Source organism: Chlorocebus sabaeus, chromosome 1 (assembly GCF_047675955.1).
Source record: "Chlorocebus sabaeus isolate Y175 chromosome 1, mChlSab1.0.hap1, whole genome shotgun sequence".
NCBI lineage: Eukaryota > Metazoa > Chordata > Mammalia > Primates > Cercopithecidae > Chlorocebus > Chlorocebus sabaeus.
Genome location: NC_132904.1, coordinates 65,299,217 through 65,324,004, shown reverse-complemented (window position 1 = coordinate 65,324,004; position 24,788 = coordinate 65,299,217).

The window sequence follows — 24,788 nt, the reverse complement described above, 5'->3', positions numbered from 1 at the left end:
GTGCAGAAGCTCTTTAGTTTAATTAGATCCCATTTGTCAATTTTGGCTTTTACTGCCGTTGCTTTTGGTGTTTTAGACATGAAGTCCCTGCCCATGCCTGTGTCCTGAATGGTACTATAGGTTTTCTTCTAGGGTTTTTATGGTATTATGTCTAACATTTAAGTCTCTAATCCATCTTGAATTAATTTTCGTATAAGGAGTAAGGAAAGGATCCAGTTTCAGCTTTCTACTTACAGCTAACCAACTTTCCCAGCACCATTTATTAAATAAAGAATCCTTTCCCCATTTCTTGTTTTTGTCAGGTTTGTCAAAGATCAGATGGCTGTAGATGTGTGGTATTATTTCTGAGGACTCTGTTCTGTTCCATTGGTCTATATCTCTGTTTTGGTACCAGTACCATGCTGTTTTGGTTACTGTAGCCTTGTAGTATAGTTTGAAGTCCGGTAGCGTGATGCCTCCAGCTTTACTCTTTTGAGTTAGGATTGTCTTGGCAATGCGGGCTCTTTTTTGGTTCCATATGAACTTTAAAACAGTTTTTTCCAATTCTGTGAAGAAACTCATTGGTAGCTTGATGGGGATGGCATTGAATCTATAAATTACCTTGGGCAGTATGGCCATTTTCACAATATTGATTCTTCCAATCCATGAGCATGGTATGTTCTTCCATTTGTTTGTGTCCTCTTTTATTTCACTAAGCAGTGGTTTGTAGTTCTCCTTGAAGAAGTCCTTTACATCCCTTGTAAGTTACTGAAGCTTGTGCATTTGTCACGTATTTCTCGTGTCATGGTTTTCATCCCTGTCATATCGTTTATGACCTTCTCTGCATTAATTACTCTAGCTATCAATTCTTCCACACTTTTTTCAAGATTTTTAGTTTCTTTGCACTGGCTATGTAATTCCTCCTTTAGCTCTGAGAAGTTTGATGGACTGAAGTCTTCTTCTCTCATCTCGTCAAGGTCAGTCTCCATCCAGCTTTGATCCATTGCTGGTGATGAGCTGCACTCCTTTGCAGGGGGAGATGCGATCTTATTTTTTGAATTTCCAGCTTTTCTGCCCTGCTTTTTCCCCATCTTTGTGGTTTTATCTGCCTCTGATCTTTGATGATGGTGACGTACTGATGGGGTTTTGGTGTGGGTGTCCTTCCTGTTTGATAGTTTTCCTTCTAACAGTCAGGACCCTCAGCTGTAGGTCTGTTGGAGATTGCTTGAGGTCCACTCCAGACCCTGTTTGCCTGGGTATCAGCAGCAGAGGCTCAGTTGAAAATGCAGAAATTACTGGTCTTCTGTGTTACTCGCGCTGGGAGTTGGAGACTGGAGCTGTTCCTATTTGGCCATCTTGCTCTGCCCCTGGATTACGTTTCTTAAGCCATTTTTGAATGAGGAGTTTGAATCATTGTTTTTGTGGAATCTGAAGAAGGATATTTGGGAATGCTTCTTAGAATATGGAGAAAGAAATATCCTCTGGTAAATTCCAGAAGGAAGCTTTCTCTGAAACTGCTCTGTGTCACCTTAATTCCTCTCACTCAGTTAAGCCTCTCTTTTCATTGAGCAGTTTTCTAACCCTGTTTATGATTAGCGTGTGAAGGGATATTCGGGAGTACTTTAAGGCTTACAGTGAAAAAGGAAATATGTTGAGACCGAAACTGGGGAGAACCTTTCTGAGGAACTGCTTTGTGATGTGTGCATTTCACCCAAAGTGATATACCTCTCTTTTCGTACAGCTTCGGGGAAACCCTTTTGGCGAGATTGGTACCAAGGGATATTCGGGAGCATGTTGATGCCTAGGGTGAAATGGGAAATAGCCTCAGACAGAAACTGGAAAGAAGCTTTCTATGAAACTACTCTGTGATATGTGTATTCATCTCAAAAAGATAAAGCTTTCTTTACGTTACTCAGCTTGGAAGCTCTGTCATGGATGGATCCACAAAGGGACATTCAGGAGCACATTCAGGACAATGGTGAAAAAGGAAATATCTTCAGATAAAAACTGGTAAAAAACTTTCTGTGAATCTGCTTTTTGCTATGCTTATTCGTCTAACATAGACAAAGCTTTCTTTACATTATACAGCTTGGAAACTCCATCATGGATGGATCTGTGAATGGATATTTGAGATCACATTTGGGCCTATGGTGAAAAAGGAAATATCATCAGATAAAAACTGGTGAGAAGCTTTCTGAGAAACTGCTTGGTGATGTTTTCATTCCACTCAGGGAGTTATAACTTTCCTCTCATAAGGCACTGTTTGAACAATGTTCCTGTAAAACTAAAAAAGTGATACTAGGAGCACAGTGAAGACTATGGCGAAAAGTGAAATGTCGTCAAATAAAACCCAGAAAGAAGCATTCCAAGATAATGATCTCTGACATATCCATTCATTTCAGAGTTAAAGCTTACATTGCATTTCCCAGTTTTGAAAGTCTGTCTTTGAGGATTCTGGGAAGGGATATTAAGTGACAACTGTAGGCCTCTGATGAGCAATGAAATCTCTTCCATTGAAAAATGGAGAGAAGTTTTCTGAGTCACTCTTTTCTGATGTTTGTATTCATCTCATAGAGTTAAATCATTCTTTGGTTTGAGCACTTTGAAATCACCGTTTTTGAGGAATCTGAGAAAGGACATTTAGGAACGCTCTTTAGAATATGCTGAAAAAGAAATAACGGCAGATAGAAAACAGAAGGAAGCTTTCTGTGAAACTGCTCTCTGTCATATGAAATCTGCTCGCACAGTTAAGCTTCTCTCTTCATTGAGCGGTATTCTAACACTATTTTTGTTTAGTGTGCAAAGGATATTCGGGAGCACTTTGAGGCTTATGGTGAAAAAGGAAATACCTTCAGATGGAAACTAGAGAGAAGCTTTCCAAGGAGCTGCTTTGTAAAATATGTATTCCACTCACAGAGATATACTTTTCTTCACTAGGCAATTGGGGAATCTCTTTTGGAGAAAAAGCTACCAAAGGACATTACAGAGTACAAGGATGACTATGGTGAAATAGGAATGATCCTAAGACAAAAACTGGAAAGAATCTTTCTGTGAAACTGCTTTGTGATAGATATGTGTATTCATCTCACATAGATAAAACTTTCTATATATTATACAGTTTTGAAACTGCATCATGGATGAAATCGTGAAGGGACTTTTGGGAGCTCATTCAGGCCTGTGGGGAAATAGGACATACCTTCAGATAAAAACTGGAGAGAAGTTTTCTGAGAAACTGCTTTGTGATGTGTGCACTCCACTCAGGGAGTTATACCTCTTTTCTCATAAGGCAGTGTTTAAACACTGTTCCTGTAAAACAGGAAAAGTGATATTTTACAGCACATTGAAGACTATGGCTAATAGTGAAATATCCTGAAATAAAACCCAGAAAGAAGCGTTTCAAGAAACTGCTCTCTGCCGTGTGCATTCACTTCAGAGAGTTAACGCTTACACTCCGTTGCCTAGTTTGGAAACTCTGTCTTTGAGGAACCTGGGAAGAGATATTAAGTGGTTCCAGGAGGTTTGTGGTGAGAAAGGTAACATCTTCTGATGAAAACTGGACAGAAGCTTTCGGACAATGGCTTTGTGATGTGTGTGTGCATCGCATAGAGTTTAATCATTCTTTGGATTAAGAAGTTTGAAATCACTTTTTTGGTGCAACCTGAGAAAGGACATTTGAGAAAACTCTTAAAATTATACTTAAAAAGAAATACCCTGTGATAACAACCAGAAGGAAACTTTCTGTGAAACTGTTCTAGGTCACATAAAGTCCACATGATCTAGAACGTGTCTGAGGAAATATTCTCAGAAAAAACTGGAAAGAAGCTTTCTGTGAATCTGCTTTGTGAAAGATATGTCTATTCATCTCACATAGATAAAAATTTCTTTCTATTATGCAGTCTTGAAACTGCATCATGGGCGGATTTGCGAAGGGACATTTGGGAACACATTCAGGCCTGCGGGGAAATACGAAACACCTTCAGACAAAAACTGGATAGACGCTTTGTGATGTGTGCATTCCACTCAGGGAGTTATACCTCTTTTCTCATAAGGCAGTGTTTGGACACTGTTCCTGTAAAACCGAAAATGTGATATTTTGGAGCACATTGAGGACTATGGCGAAAAGTGAAATATCCTCAAATAAAACCCAGAAGGAAGCCTTCCAAGAAACTGCTCTCTGATATGTGTTTTCATAATACAGAGTTAAAATTTACTCTACATTACCCAATTTGAAAACTGCATCTTTGAGGAATCAGTGAAGGGATATTAAGTGGCACCCGGAGGCCTGTAGTGAGCAAGGAAATGTCTTCCCTTGAAAACTGGAGAGAAGCTTTCTGAGCAACTGCTTTGTGATGTGTGTATTCATCTCGTAGAGTTAAATCATTCTTTCGATTGAGCAGTTTGAAATCACTGCTTCTGTGGAATCTGAGAAAGGTAATTTGGGAACACTCTTCAGAATATGCTGAAAACAAAAACCTTCAGATAAAACCCAGAAGCAAGCTTCCTGTGAAACTGCTCTGTGTTGTGTGAATTCCACTCGTCCAGTTAAGCTTCACTTTTCATTGAACAGTTTCCTAACACTGTTTATGTTTAGCATGCGTAGGGATATTTGGAAACACTTTGAGGCTTACAGTGAAAAAGGAAATGTGTTCTGATAAAAACTGGAGAGAAGCTTTCCGAAGTGCTGCTTTGTGACATGTGCATTCCACTCACAGTGTTATACCTCTCTTCTCATACAGCATCTAGGAAACCCTTTCTGTGAAACTATTCTTAGATATGTGTATTCATCTCACATAGATAAATCTTTCTCTACATTTTGCAGCTTGGAAACCCTGTCATGGATGGATCCTTAAAGGGATATTCGGGAGCACATTCAGGACTATGGTGAAACAGGAAATATCTTCAGATAAAAACTAGAAAGAAGCCTTCTGTGAATCTGCTTTTTGCTCTGTTTATTCATCTCTCATAGATAAAACTTTGTTTATATTAGGCAGTTGGAAACTCCGTCATGGACATATCTGTGACGGGATATTTGAAAGCGCATTCAGGCCTATTGTGAAAAAGGAAATATATTCTGATAAAAACTGGAGAGAAGCTTTCTGAGAAACTGCTTTGTGATGTGTGTATTCCTCTCAGAGAGTCATACCTCTTTTCTCATAAGACAATGTTTGAACACTGTTCTTGTAAAGCGAAAAAGTGATATTTTGGAGCACATTGAAGACTATGACTAAAAGTTATATATCCTCAAATAAAACCCAGAAGGAAGCATACCAAGAAACGGCTTTCGGATATGGACATTCATTTCACAGAGGTAAAGCTTACTCTACATGGCCCCGTTTGCAAATTCTCTCTTTCAGGTATCTGTGAAGGGATATTAAGTGTTGCCCATTTGCCTGTGGTGGGCATGGAAAAGTCTTTCAATGAAAACTGCAGAGAAGATTTCTGAGCAACTGCTTTGTGCAGTTTTCTGACATCGTTCATGTTTAGCGTATAAAGGGATATACATCAGCACTTTGACATTTACGGTGAAAAAGAAAATATGTTGAGATAGAAACTGGAGAGAAGCTTTTTGCGGAACTGCTTTGTGATGTGTGCATTCCACTCACAGTATTATAACTCTCTTCTCATACAGCATTGGGGAAACCATTTATATGATATTGTTCTGTGATGTGTGTATTCATCTCACATAGATAAAACTTTCTCTACATTACACAGCTTGGAAACTCTGTCAGGGACAGATCCATGAAGGGACATTTGGGAGCACATTCGGTACTATGTTACAAAAGGAAATAAATTCAGATAAATACTGGAAAGACTCTTTCTGTGAATCTGCTTTTCACTATGTTTATTTATCTCACATAGATAAAGATTTCTTTTCATTACGCAACTTGGAAACTCCGTCATGGATGGATCCGCAAAGGGATATTCGAATTCACATTTGGCCAACGATGAAAAAGGAAATATCATCTGATAAAAACTGAAGAGAAGCTTTCTGAGAAACTGCTTGGTGATGTGTGCATTCCACTCAGGGTGTTATACCTTTTTCCTCATAAGACACTGTTTCAACACTGTTCCTGTAAAACTAAAAAAGTGATATTCAGAGCACATTGAAGACTATGGTGAAAAGTGAATTGTCATCAAATGAAATCCGGAAAGAAGCATTCCGCGAAACTGCTCTCTGACATGCCCATTCGTTTCACAGAGTTAAAGCTTACTCTTCATTTCCGAGTTTGGAAAGTCTGTCTTTTGGGATTCTGCAAAGGGATATTAAGTGGCAACCGGAGGATTGTGGCAAGCAAGGAAATGTCTTCCTTTGAAAATTGAAGAGAAGCTTTCTGAGCAACTCTTTCATGATGTTTGTATGCAACTCAGAGTGTTAACTCATTCTTTGGATTGAGCTCTTTGAAATCACTGTTCCTGATGAATCTCAGAAAGGACATTTGGGAACACTCTTTAGAATATGGAGAAAGAAATATCCACAGGTAATCTCCAGATGGAAGCTTTCTGTGAAACTCCTCTGTGTCGTGTGAATTCCTCTTGCTCAGTTAAGCTTCTCTTTTCATTGAGCAGTTTTCTAACACCGTTTTTCTTTAGCATGAGAAGGGATATTCGGGAGCACTTTGAGGCTTATGTTGAAAAAGGAAATATGTTCAGATAGAAACTGGACTGAAGCTTTCTGATGAACTGCTTTGTGACGTGTGCATTCCACTCACAGTGTTATACCTCTCTTCTCATACAACATTGGGGAAATCCTTTAGGAGAAAAAGGTACAAAGGGCTATTCTGGAGCATATTGATGCCTATGGTGAAAAGGGAATTATCTTCAGACGAAAACTGGGAAGAAGCTTTCGGTGAAACTGCTCTGTGATATGTGTATTCATCTCACATAGATAAAGCTTCCTTTACGTTATGTAGGTTGGAAACTCTGTCATGGATAGATTCACGAAGGATCATTCGGGAGCATATTCAGCAGTATGACTAAAAGGGAAATATATTCAGAGAAAAACTGAATAGAAGCTTTCTGTGAATCTGTTTTTTGCTATGTTTATTCATCTCACATTGGTAAAGCTTTCTTTATATTACACAGCTCAGAAACTCCGTCATGGACAGATCCACGAAGGGACATTTGGGAGCACATTCAGGCCTATAGAGAAAAAGGAAATATCTTCAGATAAAAACTGGAGAGCAGCTTTCTGAGAAACTTCCTTGTGATGTGTGCATTTCACTCAGGGATTTATAACTCTTTTCTCATAAGGCAGTGTTGAACACTGTTCCTGTAAAACAGAAAAAAATGATAATTTGGAACGCTTTGAAGACTATGGTGAAAAGTGAAACATCCTCAAATAAAACCAAGAAAGAAGTGTTCCAAGAAACTGCTGTGTGATATGTGCTTTCATTTCACAGAGCTAAAGTTTACTCTACGTTGTCCAGTTTGGAAACTCTGTCTTTGAGGAATCTACAAAGGGATATTTAGTGGCGCCGGAGGCCTGTGGTGAGCAAGGAATTATCTTCTGATGAAAACGGGAGAGAAGTTTTATGATCAACTGCTTTTTGAGATGTGTATTCATATCAGAGAGATAAACCATTCTTTGGAGAGAGGAGCTTGAAATCACTGCTTCTGTGGAATCTGTGGAAGGACATTGGGAACGCTCTTCATAATATGGAGAAAGAAATACCCTCCAATAAAAAGCAGAAGGAAGTTTTCTGTGAAAATGTTCTTTGTTTTGTGAATCCCTCTGGTTCAGTTAAGCTTCTCTTTTCATTGAGCAGTTTTCAAACACTATTTATGTTTAGCATGCGAAGGAATATTTGAGAGTGTTTTGAGGCTTACGGTGAAAAAGGAAATATGTTCAGATAGAAACTGGAGAGAAGCTTTCCAATTAACTGCTTTGCGACGTGTGCATTCCACTCACAGTGTTCTACCTCTCTTCTAATACAGTATCAGGGAAACCCTTTTGGACAAAAAGGTACCAAGGGATATTTGGGAGCATATTGACGAATATGGTGAAAAGGGAAATCGTCTCAGAGAAAAGCTGGAAAGAAGCTTTCTGTGAAACCGCTCTGTGCTGTTTATTCATCTCACATAGATAAAGCTTTCTTTACAATACACAGCTTGGAAACTCCATCATGGACGGAACCACAAAGGGACATTCGGGAGCACATTCAGGCCTATGGTAAAAATGGAAATATCTTCAGATAAAAACCGGAGAGAAGTTTTCTGAGAAACTGGTTTCTGATGTGCATATTCCACTCAGGGAGTTATACCTCTTTTCTGATAAGGCAGTGTTTGAACACTGTTCCTGTGAAACCAAAAAAGTTATATTTCGGAGTGCATTGAAGACTATGGGGAAAAGTGATCTGTCCTCCAATAAAACCCAGAAAGAAGCTTTCCAAGAATCTACTCTCTGATATGTGCATTCACTTCACAGAGTTAAATCTTACTCTACATTGCCCAGTTTGGAAACTCTGTCTTTGAAGAATATGCGAAGTTATATTAAGTGGTGCCCGGAGGCCTGTGTTGAGCAAGGAAATGTCTTCCATTGAAAACTGGAGAGAAGTTTTCTGAGCAACTTCTTTGTGACATGTGTATTCATCTCCTAGAGTGAAATCATCCTTTGGGTGAAGCAGTTTGAAATCACTGTTTCTGTGGAATCTGAGGAAGAACATTTGGGAACGCTCTTTAGAATATGGAGAAAGAAATATCCTCATATAAAAAAAAGAAGGAAACTTTCTGTGAAACTGCTATGTGTTGTGTGAATTCCTCTCACTCAGTTAAGCTTCTCAGATAGTAACTGTACAGAGGTTTTCCGAGGAACTGTGTATTTCACTCCCAGTGTTATACCTCCCTTCTCATAAAGGATTGGGGAATCCCTTTTGGTGAAAAAGCTATCAAGGGACATTCAAGAGTACATGGACGGCTATGGTGAAAAAGGAAATATCATCAGACAAAAGATGAAAGGAAGATTTCTGTGAATCTGCTTTTTGTTAAATTTATTCATCTCACATAGATAAAGCTTTTTTTACATTACGCAGCTTGGAAATTCCCTTATGGATGGATCTGTGAAGGGATATTCGGGATCACATTTGGGCCTATGGTGAAAGAGGAAATATCATCAGATAGAAACTGTAGAGAAGCTTTTTGAGAAACTGCTTGGTGATGTGTCAATTCCACTCAGGGAGTTATACCTTTCTTGTCATAAGGCACTGTTTGAACACTGTTCCTGTAAAACTAAAAAAGTGATATTCGGAGCACATTGAAGACTATGGCGAAAGTGTAATATCCTCAGATAAAACCCAGAAAGAATTGTTCCGAAAAACTGCTCCCTGATATTTGCATTCATTTCACAGAGTTAAAGCTTACTCTACGTTGCTCAGTTGGGAAACTCTGTCTTTGAAGAATCTGTGAAGGGATATTAAGTGGCACCGGGAGTCCTGTCATGAGCAAGGAAATGTCTTCCGATGAAAACTGCAGAGAAGTTTTCTGAGCAACTTCTTTGTGATGTGTGTATTTGTCTCATTGCGTTAAACCATCCTTTGGATTGAACATTTTGAAATCACTGTTTCTGTGGAATCTGAGGAAGGACATTTGGGAACGCTCTTTATGATATGGAGAAAGTAATATCCTCAGATAAAAACCAGAAGTAAGCTTTCTATGAAGCAGCCATGTGTCATGTGAATTTGTCTCACTCAGTTAAGCTTCTCTTTTCATTGAGCAGTTTTCTAACACTGTTTATGTTTAGTGTGTGAAGGGATATTCGGGAGCCCTTTGAGACTTATGGTGAGAAAGGAAATATGTTCACTTACAAATTGGAGACAAACTTTCCGAGGAACTGCTTTGTGACATGTGCATTCCACTCACAGTGTTATACATCTCTTCTCATACAGATCAGGGAAACCCTTTTGGAGAAAAAGTTACCAAGGGATATTTGGGGGCATATTGATGCCTATGTTGAGAAGGGAGATAGCCTCAAACAAAAACTGGAAAGAAGCTTTTTGTGAAACTGTTCTGTGATATGTGTATTCATCTCAAGTAGATAAAGCTTTCTTTACATTACGCAGGTTGGAAACTCCATCATGGATGGATCCGCGAAGGGACATTCGGGAGCTAATTTCGGTCTCTGGTGAAAATCAGATATCTCATCAGTTATAAAGTTTTGAGAAGCTTTCTGAGAAACTGTTTTGTGATGTGTGCATGCCACTCAGAGATTTATACCTTTCTTGTCATAGAGGATTGGGGACACCCTTTTGGAGAAAATGCTACCAAGGGACATTTGAGAGTATATGGATGGCTATGGTGAAAAAGGAAATATCCTCAGACAAAAACTGGAAAGAAGATTTCTGTGATAATGCTTTGTTATACATATGTTTATTTATCTCACATAGATAAAACTTTCCTTATATTACACATTTTTGAAACTCCGCCATGGACGGATCCACGAAGGGACATTAAAGAGCACATTCAGGACTATGGTGAAAAAAGAAATATCTTCAGATAAAAACTGGAAAGAAGCTTTCTGTGATTCTGTTTTTGCTATGTTTATTCATTTTACATAGATAAAGTTTTCTTTACACTACTCAGCCTGGAATCTCCGTCATGGATGGATCCGCGAAGGAATATTCAGGATCACATTCAGGCCTCTGGTGAAAAAGGAATTATCTTCAGATAAAAACTGGAGAGAAGCTTTCTGAGAAACTGCATTGTGATCTGTTCTTTCCACTCAGGGAGTTATACCTCTTTTCTCATAAGGCAGTGTTTGAACACTGTTCCTGTAAAACCGAAAAAGTGGTATTTCGGAGTGCATTGAAGACTATGGTGAAAAGTGAAATATCCTCAAATAAAACCCAGAAAGAATCATTAGAAGAAACTGCTCTCTAATATGTACATTCACTTCACAGAGATAAAGCTTACTCTATGTTGCCCAGTTTGGAAACTCTATTTTTGAGGAATCTGCGAAGGGATATTTAGTGGCACTTGGAGGCCTGTGGTGAGCAAAGAAATGTCTTCCAATGAAAACTGGAGAGAAGTTTTCTGAGCAACTGTTTTGTGATGTGTGTATTCATCTCATAGAGTTAAACCGTTCTTGGATTCAGCAGTTTGTAATCACTACTTCTGTGGAATCTGAGGAAGGACACTTGAGAATGCTCTTTAGAATATGGAGAAAGAAATATCCTCAGATAAAAACCAGAAGGAAGCTTTCTGTGAAACTGCTACATTTCATGTGAATTCCTCTTACTCTGTTAAGCTTCTCTTTTCATTGAGCAGTTTTCTAACATTGTCTATGTTTAGAGTGTGAAGGGATATTATGGAGGGCTTTGAGGCTTACAGACAAACAGGAAATATATTCGGAAAGAAACTGGAAAGAAGCTTTCAGAGGAACTGCTTTGTGACGTGTGCATTGCACTCACAGTGTTTTACCACTCTTCTCATAGAGTATCAGGGAAACTCTCTTGGAGAAAAAGGTACCAAGGGATATCTGGGAGCATATTGATGGTTATGATGCAAAGGGAAATAGCCTCAGACAAAAACTGGAAAGAAGCTTTCTGTGAAACTGCTCTGTGCTGTGTGTACTCATCTCAGATAGATAAAGCTTTCTTTACATTGTGCAGCTTGAAAACGCTGTCATGGATGGATCTGCAAAGGGACATTTGGGAGCACATTCAGGACTATGGTGAAAAAAGAAATATCTTCAGATAAAAACTGAAAAGAAGCTTTGTATGAATATGCTTTTTGCTATGTTTATTCATCACACATAGATAAAGCTTTCTTTACATTACACAGCTTGAAAACTCCGTCATGGAGGGATCTGCAAAGGGATATTTGGGATCACATTCGGGCCTATGGTGAAAAAGGAAACGTCCTCAGATAGAAACTGGAGAGAAGCTTTCTGAGAAATGGCTTTGTGATGTGTGCATTCCACTTAGGGAGTTGTACCTCTTTTCTCATAACGCAGTGTTTGAACACTGTTCCTGTAAAACCAAAAAACTGATATTTTGGAGTGCATTGAAGATTATGGCGAAAAGTGAAATATCCTCAAATAAAACCCAGAAAGTAGCATTGCAGGAAACTGCTCTCTGATATGTGCATTCATTTCACAGAGTTAAAGCTTACTTTACATTGCCCAGTCTGGAAACTCTGTCTTTGAGGAAACTGCGAAGGGATATTAAGTGGCGCCCGGAGGCCTGTGATGAGCAAGGAAATGTCTTCCATTGACAACTGGAGAGAAACTTTCTGCTTTGTGATGTGTGTATTCATCTCAAAGAGTTAAATCGTTCTTTGGATTGAGTAGTTTGAAATCACTGTTTCTGTGGAACCTGAGAAAGGACATTTGGGGACACTTTCAAATATGTTGAAAAAGAAATTCCCTCAGATAAAAACCAGAAGGAAGCTTTCTATGAAAACTGCTATGTGTCATTTGAATTCTTCTCTCTCAGTTAAGCTTCTCTTTTTCATTGAGCAGTTTTCTAACTCTGTTTATGTTTAATCTGCAAATGGATATTCAGGAGCACTTTGAAGCTTTCAGTGAAAAAGGAATTATGTTCAGATGGAAACTGGAGAGAATCTTTCTGAGGAACATATTTTGACATGTGCATTCTACTCACAGTGTTTTACCTCTCTTCTCATAGAGCATCGTGGAAACCCTTTTGGAGAAAAAGGTACCATGGGATATTCTGGAGCATATTGACGCCTATGGTGAAAAGTGAAATAGCCTCACACAAAAACTGGAAAGAAGCTTTCTGTGAAACTGCTTTGTGATATGTGTATTCATCTCACATAGATAAAGCTTTCTTTACATTACACAGCTTGGAAACTCTGTCATGGATGGATCCGTGAAGGTACATTCGGGAGCACATTCAGGACTCTGATGAAAAATGAAATACTTTCAGATGAAAACTGGAAAGAATCTTCCTGTGAATCTACTTTTGCTATGTTTATTCATCTCAAAGAGATAAAACTTTCTTTACATTACGCAGCTTGGAAACTCTGACATGGACAGATCCACAAAGGGACATTTGGGAGCACATTCAGGACTATGGTGAAAATGGAAATATCTTCATTTAAAAACTGGAAAAAAGTTTTCTGAGGAACTGCTTTGTGATGTGTGCATTCCACTCAGGGAGTTATACCTCTTTTCTCATAAGGCAGTGTTTGAACACTGTTCATGTAAAACCAAAAAGTAATATTTTGGAGTGCATTGAAGACTATGGCAAAAAGTGAAATATCCACAAACAAAAACCAGAAAGAAACATTCCAGGAAACTGCTCTCTGATATGTGGATTCATTTCACAGAGTTAAAGCTTACTCTACGTTACACAGTTTGGAAACTCTGTCTTTGAGGAATCTGCAAGGGGATAATAAGTGGCGCCCGGAGGCTTGTGGTGAGCAAGGAAATGTCTTCCGATGAAAGTTGGAGAGAAGCTTTCTGAGCAACAGCCTGTGATGTGTGTTTTCACCTCACAGAGTTAAATCATTCTTTGGATTGAGAAGTTTGAAATAACTGTTTCTGTGGAACCTGAGAAAGGACATTAGGGAATGCTCTTTAGAATATGCAAAAAAAGAAGTACCATAAGATAAAAACCAGAAGGACGTTTTCTGTGAAACTGCTCTGTGTCGTGTGAATTCCACTCACACAGTTAAGCTTCTTTTTTCATTTAGTAGTATTCTAACACTGTTTTTGTTTAGTCTGTGAAGGGATATTTGGAAGCACTTTGAGGCTTATGGTGAAGACCAAAATATCTTCAGATAGAATCTGAAGATAAACTTTCCGAGGAGCTGCTTTGTGACGTGTGCATTGCACTCACAGAGTTATGCCTTTCTTCTCATAGAGGATTGGGGAATGCTTTTTGGAGAAAAAGCTACCAAGGGACATTCTGTACTATATGGACGGCTATGGTGAAAAAGAAAATATCCTCAGACAAATACTGGAAAGAAGCTTTCTCTGAAACTGCTCTGTGATAGATATGTATATTCATCTCACATAGATAAAACTTATTTTATAGTACGCAGTTTGGAAACTCCGTCATGGATGGATCTGAGAAGGACATTCGGGAGCACATTCAGGTCTATGGTGAAAAAGGAGATATCTTCAGATAAAAACTGGAGAGAAGCTTTCCGAGAAACTGAGTTGTAATGTGTGCATTTCACTCAGGGAGTTATACCTCTTTTCTCATAAGGCAGTGTTTAAACCCAGTTCCTGTAAAACTGAGAAATTAATATTTCGGAGCACATTGAAGACGATTGTGAAAGGTGAAATATCCTGAAATGAAACCTAGAAAGAAGCATTCCAAGAAGCTGTTCTCTGATATGTGCATTCATTTCACAGAGTTAAAGCTTACTCTACATTGCTCAGTTTGGAAACTCTGTCTTTGAGGAATCTGAGAAGGGATATTAAGAGGCCCCTGGAGGCCTGTGATGAGCAAGGAAACGTCTTCAGATGAAAACTGGAGAGAAGTTTTCTGAGCAACTGCGTTGTGATGTGTATATTCATCTCATATAGTTAAATAATTCTTTGGATTGAGCAGTTAGAAATCACTGTTTCTGTGGAATCTGGGGAAGGACATTTGAGAACCCTCTTTAGAATAAGGAGAAAGAAAAATCCTCAGATAAAAACCAGAAGGAAGCTTTCTGTGAAACTGCTCTCTGTCGTGTGAATTTGTCGCACTCAGTTAAGCCTCTCTTTCCATTGAGCAGTTTTCTAACACTTTCTATGTTTAGCATATGCAGGGATATTCGGGAGCGCTTTGAGGCTTATGATGAAAAAGGAAATATATTCAGATACAAACTGGATAGAAACTTTCCGAGGCACTGCTTTGTGACGTGTGCATTCCATTCACATTATTATACCTCTCATCTCATAGAGGATTGGGGAAATCCTTTTGGAGAAAAAGCTACCAAGGAAAATTCAGGTGTATATGGACGTCTATGGAGAAAATGGAAATATCCTCAGACCAAAACTGGAAAGAAGCTTTCTGTGAAACTGCTTTGTGATAGATAAATTTATTCATCTCACATAGATAAAACTTCATTTATATTATGCAGTTTGGAAACTCTCTCATGGATGGATTCGCGAAGGGACATTCAGGGGCACATTCCGTGCTATGGTGAAAAAGGAGATATCTTCATCTAAAAACTGGAGAGAAGCTTTCTGAGATAATGCTTTGTGATGTGTGCTGTCCAGTCAGGGAGTTATAGTTCTTTTCTCATAAAGCAGTGTTTGAGCACTGTTCCTGTAAAATCGAAAAAGTGATATTTCGGAGAGCAGTGAAGACTATAGTGAAAACTGAACTATCCTCAAATAAAAACCAGAAAGAAACGTTCCAAGAAACTGTTCTCTGATATGTGCATTAATTTCACAGACATAAAGCTTACTCTACATTGCCCAGTTTGGAATCTCTGTCTTTGAGGAATCTGCAAAAGGATATTAAGTGGCGCCGGGTGGTCTGTGGTGACCAAGGAAATGTCTTCTGATGAAAACTGTAGAGAAGCTTTCTGAGCAACTGCTTTCTGATGTGTGTAGTCATCTCGTAGAGTTAAATCATTCTTTGGATTGAGCAGTTTGAAATCACTGTTTCTGTGGAATCTGTGGAAGGATATTTAGTAACGGTCTTTAGATTATGGAGATATTCTCAGATAAAAACCAGAAGGAAGCTTTCTGTTAAACTGCTGTGTGTCATGTGAATTCCACTCACTCAGTTCAGCTTCTCTTTACATTGAGCAGTATTCTAACATGCTTTTTGCCTAGTCTGTGAAGGGATATTCGGGAGTACTTTGAGGCTTATAGTGAAAATGGAAGTATCATCAGATAGAAAATGGAGAGAAGTTTTCTGAGGAGTTGCTTTGTGACGTGTGCATCCCAAACACAGAGTTATATCTTTCTTCTCATAGATGATTGTGGAATCCATTTTGGAGGAAAAGCTACCAAGGGACATTCGGGAGTATATGGATGGATATGTTGAAAAAGGAAATATCCTCAGAGAAAAAGAGGAAAGAAGCTTTCTGTAAAACTACTTTGTGTTAGATATGTTTATTCATCTCACAGAGATAAAACTTTCTTTATATTATGCAGTTTGGAAACTCCGCCATGGACGGATCCGTGAAGGGACATTCAGGAGCACATTCTGTACTATTGTGATAAAGGAGATAACTTCATCTAAAAACTGGAGAGAAGCTTTCTGAGGAACTGCTATGTGATGTGTGCATTCCACTCAGGGAGTTATACCTCTTTTCTCATAAGGCAGTGTTTCAACACTGTTCCAGGAAAAGCAAAAAAAAAAAAAAAAAAAAAAAAAAAAATATTTCTGAGAGAATTGAAGAATGTGGCAAAAAGTTAATATCCTCAAATAAAACCCAGAAAGAAGTGTTTCAAGAAACTGCTCTCTGATATGCACATCCATTTCACAGAGTTAAAGGTTACTCTATGTTGCCCAGTTTGGAAACTCTGTCTTTGAGGTATCTACGAAAAGATATTAAGTGGTGACTGGAAGTGTGTGGTGAGCAAGGAAACATCTTCCGATAAAAATTGGAGAGAAGGTTATGAGCAATGGCTTTGTGGTGTGTGTATTCATCCATAGAATTAAACCATTCTTTGGATTGAGCAGTTTAAAATCACTGTTTTGGTGGAATCTCAGGAAGGACATTTGGGAATAGTTTATAGAACATGGAGAAAGAAATATCCTCAGATAAAAACCTGAAGGATGCTTTCTGTGAAACTGCAGTATGTCATGTGAATTCCTCATGCTCAATTAAGCTTCCCTTTTCATTGAGCAGTTTTCTATCACTGCTTATGTTTAGCGTGCAAAGGGATATTCCAGAGCACTTTGAGGCTTACATTCAAAAAGGAAATATGCTCAGATAGAAGCTGGAGAGAAGCTTTCCGAGGAACTGCTTTGTGACGCATGCATTCCACTCACAGTGTTATACCTCTCTTCTCAAACAGCATCAGGGAAATCCTTTTGGAGAAAAAGATATCAAGGGATATCTGGGAGCATATTGATGTCTATGGTGAAAAAGGAAATAGCCACAAACAAAAACTCGTAGGAGCTTTCTTTCATATTGCTCTGTGCTATGTGTATTCATCTCACATATAAAAAGTTTTCTTTACATTCCTCAGCTTGGAAGCTCTGTCATGGACGGATCCGAGAGGGACATTCTGGAGCACATTCAGGAATATGGTGAAAAAGGAAACATCTTCAGATGAAAACTCAAAAGAAATTGTATGTGAATCTGCTTTTTCCTATGTTTATTCCTCTCATGTACGTAAAACATTCTTTACATTTGGCAGCTTAGAAACTCTGTCATGGATGGATTCGTGAAGGTACATTCGGGAGCACTTACTGGACTATGGTGAAAAAGGAAATATCTTCAGATGAGAACCAGAGAGAAGCTTTTTGAGAAACAGCTTTGTGATGTGTGCATTGCACGCAGGGAGTTTTACCTCTTTTCTGATAAGTCAGTGTTTGAACTCTGTTCCTTCAAAATTAAAAAGTATTATTTCGGAGAGCATTGAAGACTATGGTGAAAAGTGAAATATCCTCAAATAACACCCAGAAAGTAGCGTTCCAAGAAACTCCTCTCTAACATGTGCATTCATTTCAGAGAGTTAAAGTTTACTGTACATTCCCCAGTTTGGAAACTCTCTTTGAGTAATCTGAGAAGGAATATTAAGTGGTGCCCAGAGGCCTGTGGTGAGCAAGGAAATGTCTTCCAAAGAAAAATGGAGAGAAGCTTTCTGAGCAACTGCTTCATGACGTGTGTATTCATCTCATGGAGTTAAACCATTCTTTGGATTGAGCAGTTTGAAATCACTGTTTCTGTGGAATGTGAGGAAAGATATTTGGGAACGCTCTTTAGAATATGCTGAAAAAGAAATACCCTCTGATAAAAACCACAAGGAAACTTAATGTGAAACTGCTCTGTGTCTTGTAAATTCCACTCGCACAGTTAAGCTGCTGTTTTCATTGAACAGTTTTCTAACACTGTGTATGTTTAGCGTGCGAAGGGATATTTGGGTGTGCCTTGAGGCTTACGGTAAAAAAGGAAATATGTTCAGATAGAAACTGGAGAGGGGCTTTCCAAGGAGTTGCTTTGTGACTTGTGCATTCCACTCACAGAGTTATACCTTTCATCTCATAGAGGATTGGGGAATCTCATTTGGAGAGAAATGTACTAATGGACATTCAGGAGTATATGGATGGCTATGCTGAAAAAGGAAATATTCTCAGACAAAAACTGGAAAGAAGTTTTCTGTGAAACTTCTTTGTGATAGATATGTTTATTCATCTCACATAGAGAAAACTTTCTTAATATTACACAGTTTGTAAACTCCGTCATGGAAGGATCCGCGAAGGGACATTCAGGAGCACATTCAGGCCTACGGTGAAAAAAGAAGTATCTTCAGATAAAAACTGGAAAGAAGATTTCTGTGAATCTGCTTTTTGCTATGTGTATTCATCTCAAATACATAAAGCTTTCTTTACATTACGCAGCTTGGAAACACTGCATGGACGGATCCCCGAAGGGACATTTGGGAGCACATTCAGGCCTATGGTGAAAAAGGAAATAACTTCAAATAAAAACTGGAGATAAACTTCCTGAGAAACTGCTTTGTGATGTTGACATTCCATTCAGATACCTCTTTTCTCATAAGGCAATGTTTGAACACTGTTCCTGTAAAACCCAAAAAAAGATATTTTGAAGTGCATTGAGGACTATGTTAAAAAGTGAAATATCCTCAAATAAAACCCAGAAAGAAGCGTTCCAAGAGACTGCTCTCTGATATGTGCATTCATTTCACAGAGTTAAAGCTTACTCTACATTGCCCAGTTTGGAAACTCTGTCTTTGAGGAATCTGCGAAGGGATATTAAGTGGTGCCCCGAGGCCTGTGGTGAGCATGGAAATGTCTTTCAATGAAAACTGGAGGTGAGCTTTCTGAGCAACTCCTTTGTGATGTGTGTATTCATCTCATAGAGTTAAACCATTCCTTGGATTGAGCAGTTTGAAATCTCTTTTTCTGTGGAATCTGCGGAATCACATTTGGGAACACTCTATAGAATATGGAGAAAGAAATAATCACAGATAAAAATCAGAAGGAAGCTTTCTGTGAAACTGCTATGTGTCGTGTGAATTTCTCTCACTCAGTTTAGCTACTCTTTTCATTTAGCAGTTTTCTAACACTGTTTATGTTTAGCATAGGAAGGGATATTTGGGAGAGCTTTAAGGCTTATGGTGAATGTGATGTGTGTATTCATCTCATAGAGTTAAACCATTCTATGGATTGGGCAGTTTGAAATCACTGCACTGTGGAACCTGAGAAAGGACATTTAGGAACGCTCTTTAGAATATGCTGAAACAGAAATACCCTCATATGAAAACCAGAAGGAAGCTTTCTGTGAAACTGCTCTGTATCATGTGAATTCCACACACAGAGATCAGCTTCTGATTTCATTGAGCAGTATTCTAACACAGTCTTTGTTTAGTCTGTGAAGGGATACTCTGGAGAACTTTGAGGCTTATGGTGAAAACGGAAATATCTTTAGATAGAAACTGGAGAGAAGCTTTCCGTGGAGCTGCTTTCTTATGTGTGCATTCCACTCACAGAATTATATCTTCCTTCTCATAGAGGATTGGGGAATCCCTTTGGAGAATAAGCTACCAAGGGGCATTTGGGAGAATATGGACAGCTATGGAGAAATAGGAAATATCCTCAGAAAAAACTGGAAAGAATCTTTCTTTGAAACTACTTTGTGATATATATGTTTATTCATCTCACATAGATAAAACTTTCTTTATATTACGCAGTATGGAAACTCCGTCATTGATGGATCCGCAAAGGGATATTCGAGAGCACATTCAGGTGTATGGTGAAAAAGGAAATATCTTCAGTTAATAATTGGAGGGAAGTTTTCTGTAAATCTGCTTTTTGCTATTTATTCTTCTAATGTAGATAAAGCTTTCTTTACATTATGCAGTCTGGAAACTCTGTCATGAATGGATCCATGAAGGGAAATTCGGCTGCACATTCAGGACTGTGGTGAAAAACGACATATCTTCTGATTAAAAACTGGTAAGAAGCTTTCTGTGAATCTTCTTTTTGCGATGTTTATTTATCTCACATAGATAAAGTTTACTTTACATTATGTACCTTAGAAACTCCATCATGGACGGATCTGCAAAGGAACATTCGAGAGCACATTCAGGACTATGGTGAAAAAGGAAATACCTTCAGATAAAAACTAGAGAGAAGCTATCTGAGAAACTGCTTTGTGATGTGTGCATTCCACTCAGGGAGTTACACCTCTTTTCTCAAAAGGCAGTGTTTGAACACTGTTCCTGTAAAACCCAAAAAGTGATATTTCAGATCGCTTTGAAGACTATGGCGAAAAGTGAAATATCCTTAAATAAAACCCAGAAAGAAGTATTCCAAGAAACTACTCTCTGCTATGTGCATTCACCTCAAAGAGTTAAAGCTTACTCTACGTTGCCCAGTTTGGAATCTCTGTCTTTGAGGAATCTGCAAAGGGATATTAAGTGGCGCCTTGATGCCTGTGGTGAGCAAGGAAATGTCTTCTGATGAAAACTGAAGAGAAGCTTTTTGAGCAACTGCTTTGTGATGTATGTATTCATCTCATAGAGGAAAACCATTCTTTGGATTGAGCAGTTTGAAATCACTGTTTCTGTGGAATCTGAGGAAGGACATTTGGGAATGCTCTTTAGAATATGGAGAAAGAAATATCCTCAGATAAAAACCAGAAGGAAGCTTTCTTGAAACTGCTATGTGTCCTGTGAATTCCTCTCATTCAGTAAAGCTTCTCTTTACATAGAGCAGTTATCTAGCACTGTTTATGTCTAGTGTGTGACTGGATATTTGGGAGCACTTTGAGGCTTACGGTGAAAAAGGAAATATGTTCAGATAGAAACTGGAGAGAAGTTTTCCGAGGAACTGCTTTGTGACGTGTGCATTCCTCTCACAGTGTCGTACCTCTCTTCTCATGCAGCATCGGGAAACCCCTTTGGGGAAAAATTTACCAAGGCATATCCGGGATTATATTGATGCCTAAGGTGAAAAGGAAAATAGCCTCAGACAAAAACTGAACAGAAACTTTCTGTGAAAGTGCTCTGTGATATTTGTATTCATGTCACATAGATAAAGCTTTCTTTACATTATACAGCTTGGAAACTGTCGTGGACGGATCTGCAAAGGGACATTCGGGAGCACAATCAGGTCTCTGTTGAAAAAGGAAATATATTCAGATATAAACTGGAGAGAAGCTTTCTGTGAATCTGCTTTTTGCTATATTTATTCAACTCAGATAGATAAAGCTTTTTTTGCATTATGAAGCTTGGAAACTCTGTCATGGATGGATCCGTGAAGGGATATTTGGAATCACATTCAGGCCTATGGTGAAAAAGGAAATAACTTCAAATAAAACCTGGAGAGAATCTTTCTGAGAAACTGCTTTGTGATGTTTGCATTCCACTGAGAGAGTTATACCTATGTTCTCATAAGGCAGTGTTTGAGCACTGTTCCTGTAAAACCGAAAAAGTGACATTTCGGAGTGCATTGAAGACTATGGCAAAAAGTGAAATATCCTCAAATAAAGTCCAGAAAGAAACAGTCCAAAAAACTGCTCTGTGATATGTATATTCCTTTCACAGAGTTAACGCTTACTCTACATTGTCCGGTTTTTAAACTCCCTCTTTGAAAAATCTGCGAGGGGATATTAAGTTGCATCTGGAGGTCTATGGTGAGCAAGGAAATGTCTTCCATTGAAAACTGGAGAGAAGGTTTCTGAGCAACTGCCTGTAATGTGTGTTTTCATCTCATAGAGTTAAATCATTCTTTGGGTTGAGCAGTTTGAAATCACTGTTTCTGTAGAATCTGAGAAAGGACATTTGGGAAGGCTTTTTCGAATACGCTGAAAAAGAAATGCCCTCAGATAAAAACCAGAAAGAAGCTTTTTGTGAAACTTCACTGCTCTGTGTCGTGTGACTTCCACTCACACAGTTAAGCTTCTCTTTTCATTTAGCAGTATTCTAACACTGTTTTTGTTTAGTCTGTGAAGGGATATTACGGAGCACTTTGAGGCTTATGGTGAAAACGGAAACATCTTTAGATAGAAACTGTAGAGAGGCTCTCTGCAAAGCTGCTTTGTGATGTGTGCATTCCACTCACAGAGTTATACTTTTCTTCTCATAGAGGATAGGGAAATCCCTTGGGAGTAAAATCTACCTAGAGATATTTGGGAGTATATGGACGGCTATGGTGAAAAAGGAAATATCCTCAGACAAAAATCGAAAAGAAACTTTCTGTGAAACTGCTTTTTGAGAGATATGTATATTCATCTCAAATAGATAAAACTTTCTTTACAGTACCCAGTTTGGAAACTCCTTCATGGACAGGCCTGCAAAGAGACATTAGGGAGCACATGCTGGACTATGGTGAAATAGGAAATATCTTCCGATAAAAGCTGGATAGAAGGTTTTGTAGAACCTGCTTTGTGATGTGTGCATTCCACTCAGGGAGTTATACCTCTTTTCCCATATGGCAGTGTTTGAACACCGTTTCTGTAAAACCGAAAATGTGATAATTTGGAGCAGATTGAAGACAATGGTGAAAAGTGAAATATCCTCAAATAAAATCCAGAAAGAAGCATTCCAAGAAACTGCTCTCTGATATGTGCATCAACTTCAAAGAGATAAAGCGTACTCTATGTTGCACAGTTTGGAAACTCTGTCTTTGAAGAATCTGCGAAGGGATATTAAGTGGCGTCCAGAGTCCTGTTGTGAGCAAGGAAATGTCTTCCGGTAAAAACTGAAGAGAAACTTTCTGAGCAATTGCTTTGTGATATGTGTATTCATCTCATAGAGGTAAACCATTCTTTGGATTGAGCAGTTTGAAATCACTGTTTCTGTGGAATCTGAGGAAGGACATTCGGGAACGATCTTTAGAATATGGAGAAAGAAATATCCTCAGATAAAAACCAGAAGGAAGCTTTCTGTGAAACTGCTATGTGTCCTGTGAATTCCTCTCGCTCAGTTAAGCTTCTCTTTACATTGAGCAGTTATCTAGCACTGTTTATGTCTAGTGTGCGACTGGATATTCGTGAGCGCTTTGAGGCTTACGGTGAAAAAGGAAATATGTTCACATAGATACTGGAGAGAAGCTTTCCGAGGAACTGCTTTGTGACGTGTGCATTCCTCTCACAGTGTCATACCTCTTTTCTCATACAGCATGGGGAAATCCCTTTGGGGAAAAATTTACCAAGGGATATCCGGGAGTTCACTGATGCCTATGATGAAAAGGAAAATAGCCTCAGGCAAAAACTGGAAAGAAACTTTCTGTGAAAGTGCTCTGTGATATTTGTATTTATTTCACATAAGTAAAGCTTTCTTTACATCACACAACTTGGAAACTCTGTAATGGACGGATCCTCGAAGGGACATTCGGGAGCACTTTCAGGACTCTGGTGAAAAAGGATATATATTCAGATAAAAATTGGGTAGGAGCTTTCTGTGAATCTGCTTTATGCTATGTTTTTTCATCTCACCTAGATAAAGCTTGCTTTACATTACGTATCTTGGAAACTCTGTTATGGAAGGATCCACAAAGGGATATTCGGGATCACATTCAGGACTATGGTTAATAAGGAAATATATTCAGAAAAAAAATTGGAGAAAAGACTTCTCAGAAACTGCTTTGTGATGTGTGCATTCCACTTAGGAATTATACCTCTTTCCTCATAAGGCAGTGTTTGAACACTGTTCCTGTAAAACCGAAAAAGTGATATTTTGGAGTGCATTGAAGAACATGGCAAAAAGTGAAATATCCTCAAATAATATCCAGAAAGAAGCGTTTGAAGAAACTGTTCTCTGATATGTGCATTTATTTCACAGAGTTAAAGCTTACTCTACATTGCCCAGTTTGGAATACCTGTCTTTGAGAAATCTGCGAGGGTATATTAAGTGACGCCTGGAGGCCTGTGGTGAGTAAGAAAATTTCTTCAGTTGAAAACTGTAGAGAAGCTTTCTGAGCAACTGCCTGAGATGTGTGCTTTCATCCCGTAGCGTTAAATCATTCTTTGGATTGAGCAGTTTGAAATCACTGTTTCTGTGGAACCTGAGAAAGGATATTTGGAAATGCTCTTTAGAATATGCTGAAAAAGAAATACCCTCAGATAAAAACCAGAAGGAAGGTTTTTGTGAAACTGTTCTGTGTCATGTGAATTACACTTGTACAGTTAAGCTTCTCTTTTTATTTAGGAGTATTCTAACACTGTTTTTGTTTAGTCTGTGAATGGATATTTGGGAGCGCTTTGATGCTTATGGTGTAAAAGCAAATATGCTCACTTAGAAACTGGAGAGAAGCTTTCTGAGGAGCTGCTTTGTGATGTGTGCATTGCACTCACAGTTATATCTTTCTTCTCATAGAGGATTGGGGAATCCGTTTTGGAGGAAAAGCTACCAAGGGACATTCAGGAGAATAGGGATGGCTACGGTGAAAAAGGAAATATCCTCAGACAAAAACTGGAAGGAAGTTTTCTGTGAAACTGCTTTGTGATAGATATGTATATTCAACACACATAGATAAAACTCTCTTTATAGTACACAGTTTGGAAACTCCGTCATGGACGGATCAGCAAAGGGATATTTGGGAGCACATTCAGGAATATATTGAAAAAAGAAATATCTTCAGATAAAAACTGGAAAGAAGCTTTCAGGCCTATGGTGAAAAATTAAATCTCTTCAGATAAAAACTGGAGAGAATCTTTCTGAGAAACTTCTTTGTGATGTGTGCATTCCACTCAGGGAGTCATAC